Below are 10,944 nucleotides of genomic sequence, written 5' to 3'. Positions count from 1 at the left end.
GAAGCCAGCCCTGGTGTCCCAGAGCGTGGCCGTGGCCCGGGTGCGGCCGTGGCCCTGGTGACCGAGAGCACGGCTGTGGCCCCGGTGACCGTGAGCGTGGCCGTGACCCTGGTGACTGTGAGCGTGGCTGTGGCCCTCGTGTCCGAGAGCGCGGCCATGGCCCTGGTGACCGTGAGTGTGGCCGTGGCCCTGGTGAGCGTGGCCGTGGCCCTGGTGACCGAGAGTGTGGCGGTGGCCCTGGTGACTGTGAGCGCGGCTGTGGCCCTGGTGACTCTGAGCGCGGCCGTGGCCCTCGTGTCCGAGAGCACGGCCATGGCCCTGGTGTCCGAGAGCGCAGCCGTGGCCTTGACGGTGGACAGCCATCTCTGTTTTCCTCTCCGGGAGGCACTTGCTCTGGTATTAATTCAGTGAGCTGACGCACTTTGAGGAACTTCAATATTTATTTCCGCCTGGCCAGGATGGCGTGAGGAGGGGACGGGAAGTGACAAGGGCAGAGTGGCCTCTGAGAAGTGGAACCGGGCAGAGGGGCAGTCTCTGGAGAGTGGGCGCGGTGGATAAGCAATAGGACTGTGTGTGTGCTGACCCTGGGGGGACCCGGACTTGGGACGTGGGTCCTGCTCTCTTTCTGGATGGTTTTATCCAGTGCCAAGGCTTTTTAAATGTTTAGTTATTTATTTGAGAGGCAGAGAGGCAGACAAGGCTCTCATCTGCTGGGTCACTCCCCAAATGCCTGAACAGGAGGGGCCCGGCCAGGTTGGTGCCGGGCGCTGGGAGCTCAGGCCGGGTCTCCCACGTGGCGGCAGGAACCGAGTTAGAGGGTCTGTCTAGAGGAAGCTGCAGCCGGGAGTGAAACCCAGGCGCTCAGATATGGACCTCGGGGGTCCCAGGGAGCTGCCCGCCCTGTGCCCACCTTGTAAGTGGCATCTCTAGGTGATGCGTCCCTGTAACGCCACCTGTCCTCTGCACACGTTCAAGTGCACAGACTGTCCTGGCACCACCAGATGTCCAAACCGGAATTCCTCGCTGCCCTTGCCTCCCCGCCCCACTCCTTTCTCTGGCTTTATCATGTTAAAGAGTCACTTATTTATTTGAAAAGCAGAGTGACAGTGACGGAGAGAGAGGGGGAGACAGACAGATCTTCAGTCTGCTGGCTCATTCCCCAAATACCTCCAATAACCAAGGGCTGGGTCAGGCTGAAGCCAGGACTCTGGGACTCCATTTGGGGCCCAGGCCCATTAGCAGGGAGACAGAGGAGGGAGCAGGGAGCTGAGAGGCATTAGCAGGGAGCTGGATCGGAAGTGGAGCAGCGGGGACTGCAGCTGGCTGGGCACTTGAGTCCCTGCTCCCCACGTGGGAGACTGGAAGAAGCTCCCAGTTCCTGGCTTCAGCCTGGCCCAGCCTCGGCTGTTGTGGGCATCTGGGAAGTGAACAAGAGAATGGAAGATCTCTCTCTCTCTCTCTCTCTCTCTCTCTGGCTCCCACTCCTCTTGAGCAAGGCTGTCCCACCACCTCCCCGCCTCGTCTCTCCCTGTCTCCATCCTCACCCCAGGGTCATCAGTTTTGGGTAGGTCTGAAAAAATAAAGCCTTTCAGTTCCCTACTTAGAATTCTCCATTATTTCCCATCACAACCAGAATCGCACTGGAACTCTGGGCAGGGACCCCTAGGTTTCTCTGTGACCTTGCCCCGGCCTCTCCTGCACCTAACGTGTGCCCTGCCTGGGACATCCTGCTCCCACAGCCTGTGCCTCTGCAAAGTTCCCTTCCGAGGGACTTGGGCACGGGATGCCCTCTTCCCGTGTCTCCACAGGCCTGGCTCATCCCGCTCTCAGCTCCAGTGTCACTGCTGGGTGTGCTTGGGGACTGTGGCCTCCCTGCCCACCCCACCTCACAAACCACAGGTGGCCTCCAGGACTGGACTCCAGAGCTAACTGGTTCTTGTCGCCTGCATTCTAGGACCTGCCCCAAACCCTGGCCTTCCAAAGCCTAGCTCGTCTGCCTTCCCTCTTAGTGAGTGACCCCATATTCTACCAATAAATGCCCTCCTTTGCTTAATTTAACCAGACGTGGTCTCCATCATTGCAACCTCACACCCTGAGCGGTAGGGCTTCCGTGGGTAGGGTGCGCTTTAGGTCCCTAACACAATGATTGATGCTCGGAACTGCAGGGGAATAATAAGGATAAGAGTAACTCCCTCGGTGCCTTAGTGCCTTAGTCTCCCCTGATCCTCGCGGCTTGTGTTCCAGGATCCCTAGAGGTGGCTAGAAGTGTGGGCAGTACCAAACCCTGGACAAAGTGTGCTCCCCTCACCATTTGTACCAGTAAGCAGACGTTACGCGGAAGCCACTTGTTTGGACTAAGCCCCTGCATGGGGGCCCCACAGTCCAGCCTAAAAATAAAAATGGAGTCACCCATGCTAAGGTTCCAGGTTACCAAACTGAAACCCAGTTGTCATCTGACCTTCTGAGAAGTCAGGAGAGAGAGATAACAGGCGGAATTCCCCAGCCGCCCAGTCCTGGCTGGTGCGGTAGCCACCTTCCCTCTGCCCGGTCCCGCAGGCACGGGGAGCAGAAGTCAGCGGCTGTTGACCAGGCAGTGGCTTGACTATTGTTCTGTCTCGCAGGGAAAGTAACTGAAATCAGTCTGCTTTTTGTTCCCGGTTTCTGCTTGTCTCAGTCCTTCCCTGTCTATAACACCCACCGCTTCTGCTCAGCCCTGGGAACTCTCAGCACTATTCTACGTGAAGAAGTGCTGGCTCAATTCTCGAATCCCCGAAGGAAAGCCCATGAAGATTCTTAAATCTTAAAATTGTTGTAATTTTATCCTTTGAAGATACATACCTCTGATAAAGTTGAATTTATAAATGAAGCACAGTACAAGATAACAATAACAAAATAGAACGATGAATACAACATACTGTAATGAAAGTTGTTTACCACTTGTTCATTGTTCATTTCTAGAATCTTCCATTTAATGCTTATAGACCATAGCAGAAACATGGGTAAGGATTATTTTATATGGCTCTATAGCTATGCAAAGACCAAAAAAGAGATTTTTAGTCCTCATATACAAGGAACCGTGGCTGTGCAGGCAACGCCCTCTATCCTGTGGCTCAGTATCCTTAGCGTGTGGCTTCCTCCTTACAGGCCAACATGGCTGCTCCAGCTTCTGCTGATAAAAAAAAGAAGAGGAAGACAGAGAGCTCACCCCTCCTTCCTTCTTCTTCTTCTTCTTCTTTCTTCTTCTTCTTCTTTTTTTTTTTTTTTTTTTTTTTTGGACAGGCAGAGTTAGACAGTGAGAGAGAGACAGAGAGAAAGGTCTTCCTTCCATTGGTTCACTCCCCAAATGGCCGCTGATCCAAAGACAGGAGCCAGGTGCTTCCTCCTGGTTTCCCATGGGGTGCAGGACCCAAGCACTTGGGCCATCCTCCACTGCACTCCCGGGCCCCAGCAGAGAGCTGGACTGGAAGAGCGGCAACTGGGACAGAATCTGGTGCCCTGACTGGGACTAGAACCTTAGAACCTGGAGTGCTGGCTTCACAGGCAGAGGATTAGCCAAGTGAGCTACGGCGCTGGCCTCCTCCTTCCTTCTTTTATTTTTTTCATTTTTTTTAAAGATTTATTTATTTATTTGAAAGAGAGTGAGGAGAGGGAGAGAGGTCTCTCATCCACTGGTTTGTTCCCCAAATGCCCTTAACAACTGGGGCTAGAGGAAGCTGAAGTCACTGGCTTGGAACTCCATCCGGGTCTCCCACGTGGGTGCAGGGCCCAAGCGCCTGGGCCACCCTCCTCTGCCTTCCCAGGAGCTGGATGGGAAGCGGAGCCGCCGGGCTTGAACCGGGCACTCTGACAGCGGGTGCCGATGCTGCCAGTAGTGAGTTAACCCGCCGCCCATAGCACCCCAGTCCCCACGAAACTCAAATCCCAAGCTGAGTAGTGCGTGTGTATTCATTCATGGTCGTTTAATTTTGTTCCGTTGTGTTTTCAGGTGATCAGGTCACACCGTTAAAACCCAGCCACAGTCCTGCAGGGACAGAGACCTAACAGGTGCCCCAAGACTTCCCTCGACCACAGCCCTCCAGGACGGCTGTTTTCTGTGTTTCTCTTTCTGCAAAGTGTGTTGCTGTTGGGCCCTGGGAACCCCTGAGGGTGAGGACATTAGTGCATTAGCGTCATCTTTGTGACAATAATCCCACTTTTTATTTTTTATTTTCGGGTTTTTTTTTTATTTGAAAAGCTGAGGGAGGGGTTGGATCTTCCCTCTCTTGGTTCACTCCCTAAATGTCCCTGACATTCAGGGTCGGGCTGCGCTGGGCCGGGCCAAAGACAGAAAGAAGCCGGGCCTCAATCCAAGTCTCTGGCGTGGGAGGCAGGCGCGCCGGCAGCTGGGATTCTGACCCAGGCCCTCTGCCATAGGAGGCCGCGTCCCGTCCCCCAACACCGGTTTAAACTGGAAATGATAGATGCGTTATCTTTGACCTTTGCTTTTTTTTTGTATTCACGAAGAGTAATACATGCATTGCTTTTTAAAGTTGCCAGCCTTCAAGCAGAAGGGCCGGTAAGACGGGCGGCATCCTTGGGCCTCAGATCCACACCCCAGCTGCCTTTTCCCTCTGGGAAGTCTCTGCACCTGCCAGCTTCCTCCGTCGCATCTCCTGGCTGCAGGCAGCAGAGCCCCACCTGGGCCGACCTCGGCTGACAGAGGCTGATGGGAAAGCCGCGGGAGCTCACGGGCCCGGCAGCAAGCCAGGGAGCTAAGCCCAGGCGCTCTGTCCGTGTGTGTGTGTGTGTGTGTGTGTGTGTGTGGCTGCCGCCCCTGGACACTTACACAGGTGGACGCTGGCTCTCCTGAGGACACACCTGCTGCTTCCCGCCCACCACCCACAAGGTAAACCCAGACTCTGGGTCATTTACCTTGGTGTCATCAGTACAGGGAGACTGCTCGGTGGAAGCAGCCAGGTGCCCGGGGGCAGAGAGCCAGGTCTTGCTATTTGAACTTCTGGTTTTAGTCTATACTTCGGACAATCTTCCAGCAGAATTAAGGGGGCCCCAAAGAAGTGAAAAGAACATAAAAAATTAAGTGTTGGGCTGGGTTTTTGGCCTAGTGGTTCAGACACGGGGAAAGCTCTGGTCAGAGGCCCCGTCCCCGCCTGCTCGGTCCTGCTCCTGGGCGGCAGCAGGGGTGGCTCAGGTCCTGCGTTCCTGCTGCACGGGGCCACCTGGGCGGAGCTGCCGGCTCCTGGTTTTGGCTTCAGCCTCGGCCCAGGCCCTGCCACTGTGGGCATCTGGGGAGTGAATCAGTGGATGTGGGACTCTCTGCCCCTCAAATAAATACATTTTTAAAAATTTAAAAATCTCAATATATAAAATGTTCAGTTAAAAAAATAAGACTTGGAGCCAGTAGTGGGTGCCTATTTGCCTACCCCATAGTGCCGTGGAAGGGTCAGCAGCAGTGGACCACTGTGCAGACCCCCACGGAACCCGACGGTCCCTCTACTGCCCTGGCTGAGAGGAGGAGGCCGCCTGGCAAACACTGGTTACGGTGGCCGCCCATGACCCTCTGCCATCCCTTTGAACATCAGGCTCTGTAACGAGGGATCTGGCTTGGTTTTAATCTCCAGTTTTTAAAAAGGATTTTGTTTGTTTATTCGAGGCAGAGTCACAGAGGGAGAGAGAGAGAGAGAGAACTTTTCCACCCACTGGTTCGCTCCTCAGATGGCCACCGTGGCTGGAGCTGGGCCAATCCAAAGCCAGGAGCTTCTCCTGGGCCTCCCGTGTGGATGTAGGGACCCAAGCGTGTAGGCCATCTAATTCTACTTTCCTAGGCCATTGGCAGGGAGCTGGGTTGGAAGTGGACAGCTGAGACTTGAGTTGGTGTCCATATGGGATGCTGGCGCCACAGGCAGAGGTTTAACCCACTACACCACAGCACCGGCCCCTAATCTCCATTTTTAATTCTTGAATTTCCAATTCATTCATAAGGAGATCTTGGAGGGGGGGTTCCTAGCTCTCAAACAGCCTGCTCATATTTCACTTTGGGGAAAGGGCTCTGAGTCGTCTAGCATAAGAAAATCATTGATACAATTACGGCAGGTATGGTTGCACCTGAGGAGTGTAACAGCTGAGAATGTTTGGGGCTGTAGACAGCAGAAAACCTAAGAGGGGCTCATATTTCTATCAAAACAAGGACTTGGGGTAGGTAGCTGCCCTCCCTGGGGGAGTGATCCCAGAACTGGAGGTTCCTTCCTGGTGCAGCAAGACAGCTGCCGTAGCTCCAGGCATCACATCAGTATTCCATCCCTGTATTCCAGGAAGAGGCTGGAAGAGGGCAGGAGCCAGCCGTGGCTGTCTTTTTTTAAATCAGGAAAGCAAACATTTCCTGGAATCCAACAGCACAGTGGCAGATGTTGCTGCCAAGAAACATGGGAAAGCAAACGTGAGGATTTCCAGCTTCTAAGTAGGTGGAGCGAGCGGGCCAGAGGCTGGGGGCAGTGGCTGACGTAGCCAGCGGGCTGTGTCTGTCGCAGGATGGACAGAGAAGCCAGAGTGTTCTAGAACAGGGCCCCTGGATGATGGGTCAGTTCTGGGCGTCCTGTCTCTGTAGGTCTGCAGCGGCTTAGCAGTGTGCAGCCTATGAGGAAGGCAGGGTGCTTGCAAGGCGGGTTCATGAATCCAGTTAGCCAGTGGGTCCGTGCGCGCTGTCCGCTGGGTCCACGCGGCTGCCACCGGTGCCCGACGGCCTGCTCTCTGCACCACCAGCGGAGTGGGCGTGGGGTTTCCTTGTGGGGAGAAAGAGGCGGCGGTTACACAGCACTGAGACCATGCTAAGTACCACTCAGGGTTCGTTTTGTGTGACGTGAACGTCACCTCAACGGGAAAGCAGCACGGTGGCTTCAGCCGCCGCCTTCGGCGCCAGCCAGTTGAGTCCCAGCTGCTCCACTTCATATCCAGCTCCTTGCTAACGCACCTGGGAAAGCAACGGAGGATGGCCCAAGTACAAGGCCCCCGCACCCATGTGTGAGACCCAGAAGCAGCTCCTGGCTCCTGGCTTTGGCCTGTCCCAACCCTGGTCTTTGTAGCCATTTGGGTGGCTGAACCAGTGGATGGAAGATCTCTCAATCCCCGTCTGTCTTTCCATCTTTCCTCCTCTGTCTGTGTCGCTCCCCCTCTTCGTGGAGGAACGACACTGAACCCTGCGCTGTTCTTTCGTCTGCTCGGCCCTCCCCGGGTTTGCTGCTGGTTCTTCCCGGGTTGGCTACTATCCCTTCCACCTCCGTGGAAGGGCAGTTCCCCCTGGCCGCATTCCCCACTTCCGCAGGGGAGCGGCACACCGCCGGCCGGTTCTCTCGGGGGCTGCACAGGTGTTCCTTCAGCTAGATGTTCCCCATAGATGTTCCCGATGCATGCCGTCTCTCTCCTCCTTTATAGTCCTCCTCCGCCAATCCCAACTCGGCTGCCCACACGCCGAGTACGCTGCTCTCCTCCAATCAGGAGCAAGTCCTACAGTTAATTGGTTGAACTGGAGGCAGCTGTGCGGAAGCTGTTTACTTCTCTCCCAGCGCCATATTGTGGGAGAGCAGATGCATAGAATAAGTCCTAATTCGAGTAACTTAGTCTAGTCCGGATTGCTCCCCACAGTCTGTAACTGCCTTTCAACTAAATAAATCTTAAACAGAAGAAAGTCATATGTTCATACATTTAAATATGGGTATCATTTTTAGGCAGTTTTTAAAAATTTTGTTTAGACATTTATGTCTCTCTCTAATATATATATTAGAGAGAGAAAGAGAGAGAGAGATCTTCCATCCTCTGGTTCACTCCCCAGATGGCCACAACTGCCAGAGCTGGGCCTATCTGAAGCGAGGAGCCAGGAGCTTCCTCCGGATCCCTGACACGGGTGCAGGGGCCCAAGGACCTGGGCCATCCTCTGCTGCTTTCCCAGGCCGCAGCAGAGAGCTGGGTCAAAAGTGGAGAAGCTGGGACTCAAATCAGGCAGTGGCTTTACCTGCCATGCCCCAGCAGGTTTGTTTTTAAAGATTGATTTTTTAATAAAGATGTATTTATTGTTTTGAGAGCCAGAGCCATAGAGAGGGAGACAGAGATCTTCCATCTGCTGGTTCACTCCCCAAATGGCCGCAACTGTCAGGGCTGGGACAGGACAAAGCCAGGAGCCCGGAACTTCTGAGTCTCCCAAGTGGGTGCAGGGACTCACGTCATCTGCTGCCTTCCCAGGCGCATTAGCAGGGAGCTGGGTCGGAAGTGGAGCAGCTGGGACTCAAACTGGCGCCCATATGGGTGGGATTCCAATGCTGCAGGTGACGGCTTTACCTACTATGCACAATGCCAGCCCCATAAACTTGCTTCTGATGCATTACAATCAAACAGGATGTAGTACAGAATTAAATTGCAGTCACTTTGGCTTCTTTGTTACCAGTTACGCGGGAGGTACCTTATGCAGATTGAAAGGTGTGTGTTTGCCTGCCTCACTAGGCTAATCCTCCGCCTTGCGGCGCCAGCACACCGGGTTCTAGTCCCGGTCGGGGCGCCAGATTCTGTCCCGGTTGCCCCTCTTCCAGGCCAGCTCTCTGCTGTGGCCAGGGAGTGCAGTGGAGGATGGCCCAGGTGCTTGGGCCCTGCACCCCATGGGAGACCAGGAGAACCACCTGGCTCCTGCCTTTGGATCAGCGCGGTGCGCTGGCTGTGGTGCACTGGGTGCGGCGTCCATTGGAGGGTGAACCAACGGCAAAGGAAGACCTTTCTCTCTGTCTCTCTCCCTGTCCACTCTACCTGTCAAAAAAAAAAAAATAAATAAATAAAAGAAAAAGGTGCGAGTTTGCATGAATAGTACTGCTGATGCGTGATTTTCAGTTATCCGAGGTAGGATTTGTATGCATTGTGGTTCAGAGATGAATTATTTAGTCTGCCCCAGATCTAAGCAGGAGCCCCAAGGAAAGTTTTGGGGTGAGATAATCAACACAAGAGCTCTCAGCACCTTCGACACACCCCGCAGGAGTCAGCCTGTGCCGGCCCAGCCTGAGCCCTGGAGGAGCCTCTGCCCTTGCCTGTGCTTTTCCTGGACCCTGTGATGCAGACAGCGCCATAGGAAATGCCAGAGGGAGCCACAGAGCGGCGAACGGGATTTCGCCTGCTGCCTGGCCATCCCCTGGCCATTCCCTCCGGGGCTTCTGCCCAGGAGCTGGGTCTCTCTCCTTTCCCCCATGGTCTGTAATCTTGTTTTTAATTCTCTTGAGTCTTGTGATCAGATAATGTAGACATTTTGTGCTGATGGTGTATCTCCTCTACTTTAGTCCTAATGAGTTGGCAAAAGCAGCATTACTGAACACAATTACACAGTAGTTCCTCAATTTTGTTTGTCTCCAAATAGCTGTTTATAAATAGTCCTGAATTATAACTTAGTCTAATGTAGTAAATAATTCTTTTTTAAAGATTTATTTATTTGAAAGGCAGAGTTAGAGAGAGGCAGAGGCAGAGGGAGAGAGAGAGAGAGATCTTCCATCTATTGGTTCACTCCCCAGATGGCTGCAATGGCTGGAGCTGCACCGATCTGAAGCCAGGAGCTGTCGCTCCCCCTCTTCGTGGAGGAACGACACAGGACCCTGCGCTGTTCTTTCGTCTGCTCGGCCCTCCCCGGGTTTGCTGCTGGTTCTTCCCGGGTTGGCTACTATCCCTTCCACCTCCGTGGAAGGGCAGTTCCCCCTGGCCACATTCCCCACTTCCGCAGGGGAGTGGCACACCGCCGGCCGGCTCTTCTTGGGGGCTGCACAGGTGTTCCTTCAGCTAGATGTTCCCCTTAGATGTTCCTGGTGCATGCCGTCTCTCTCCTCCTTTATAGTCCTCCTCCGCCAATCCCAACTCGGCTGCCCACACGCCGAGTACGCTGCTCTCCTCCAATCAGTAGCAAGTCCTACAGTTTATTGGTTGAACTGGAGGCAGCTGTGCGGAAGCTGTTTACTTCTCTCCCAGCGCCATATTGTGGGAGAGCAGATGCATAGAATAAGTCTTAATTCCAGTAACTCAGTCTAGTCCGGTTTGCTCCCCACAGGAGCCAGGAGATTCTTCCGGGTCTCCCATGTGGGTGCAGGGGCTCAAGCACTTGGGCCATCTTCTACTGCTTTCCCAGGCCACAGCAGAGAGCTGGATTGAAAGAGGGACAGCCATTACACTAACAGGTGCCATATAGGATGCCGGCAGTTGCAGGTGCTGCTACACCACAACGCCAGCCCTGGTAGTGAAGAATTCGAAGTTTAACTTGTTATTCTACCTGGCCAGGCTGACTTTCAAAGCACCTGACCTAACAGATCATCTATAAAATGCGAGGAGTGTTCAATATGCTTTATTTGATATACATAAACCACACTAAAATGCCTTTCAGTAAGGAAAAGGTGGCGGTTTAGATACAGGAAATTCTAATAGCTTCTATTTCTTTTCCATCGATTTAATCAAAAAGTGCTGGACACAACCCACTGAATTCATTTCATGACTCACTAGTGGGTCGTAATCCTCGTGTGAAGAATACTGCTCTCTCGGGACCTGCTGACGGCTGGACAGAGGGGCTGGACAGAGGCATCGGAGGGGAGGGATCCCCAGAGCTGGTGTCCACGGTTGGCCTGGGAAGTCCCCTGAGAACTGTCCTTGTCTCCTGCATTAACTCTTTCATACCCAGCAGAGAGCACACAGGGCTAAGTCAAATGGTCTTAAGTAAAAACAAAACAATAAATCAAATGTCTTAAAAAAAAGTTTATTTACTCACGGGGTTTGGAAGCGCAGGAGCTTCACAAGGCTTTAGACATGGCTGAAATGATTTTTTTGGTAACATTTTTATTTTTTCATGTGAAAGAGTTTACAGAGAGAGAGAGAGAGAGTCAGGCAGACATCCGCTGAGTCACTCCCTGAAAGGCCACAATGGCCGGGCTGGGCCATGGTGGA

The 10,944-nt window shown here is 53.6% G+C and overlaps 1 long non-coding RNA gene across 1 annotated transcript; it reads left to right on the top strand.

The window, feature by feature from the left end:
* Positions 1–3,670: 3,670 nt before the first annotated feature.
* On the top strand, positions 3,671–9,410 carry LOC149123336 (uncharacterized). The gene is made up of 4 exons (XR_016216512.1): positions 3,671–3,871; positions 3,986–4,146; positions 4,530–4,885; positions 8,917–9,410. It is a non-coding gene; the product is annotated as an uncharacterized LOC149123336 (long non-coding RNA).
* Positions 9,411–10,944: the final 1,534 nt, after the last annotated feature.

This window comes from Oryctolagus cuniculus, chromosome 11 (genome assembly GCF_051225735.1).
Source record: "Oryctolagus cuniculus isolate XC-2025 breed Fujian yellow rabbit chromosome 11, ASM5122573v1, whole genome shotgun sequence".
Taxonomy (NCBI): domain Eukaryota; kingdom Metazoa; phylum Chordata; class Mammalia; order Lagomorpha; family Leporidae; genus Oryctolagus; species Oryctolagus cuniculus.
Note: the sequence above shows the minus strand (reverse complement) of the source record. Positions and strands in the feature narration are given on the sequence as shown.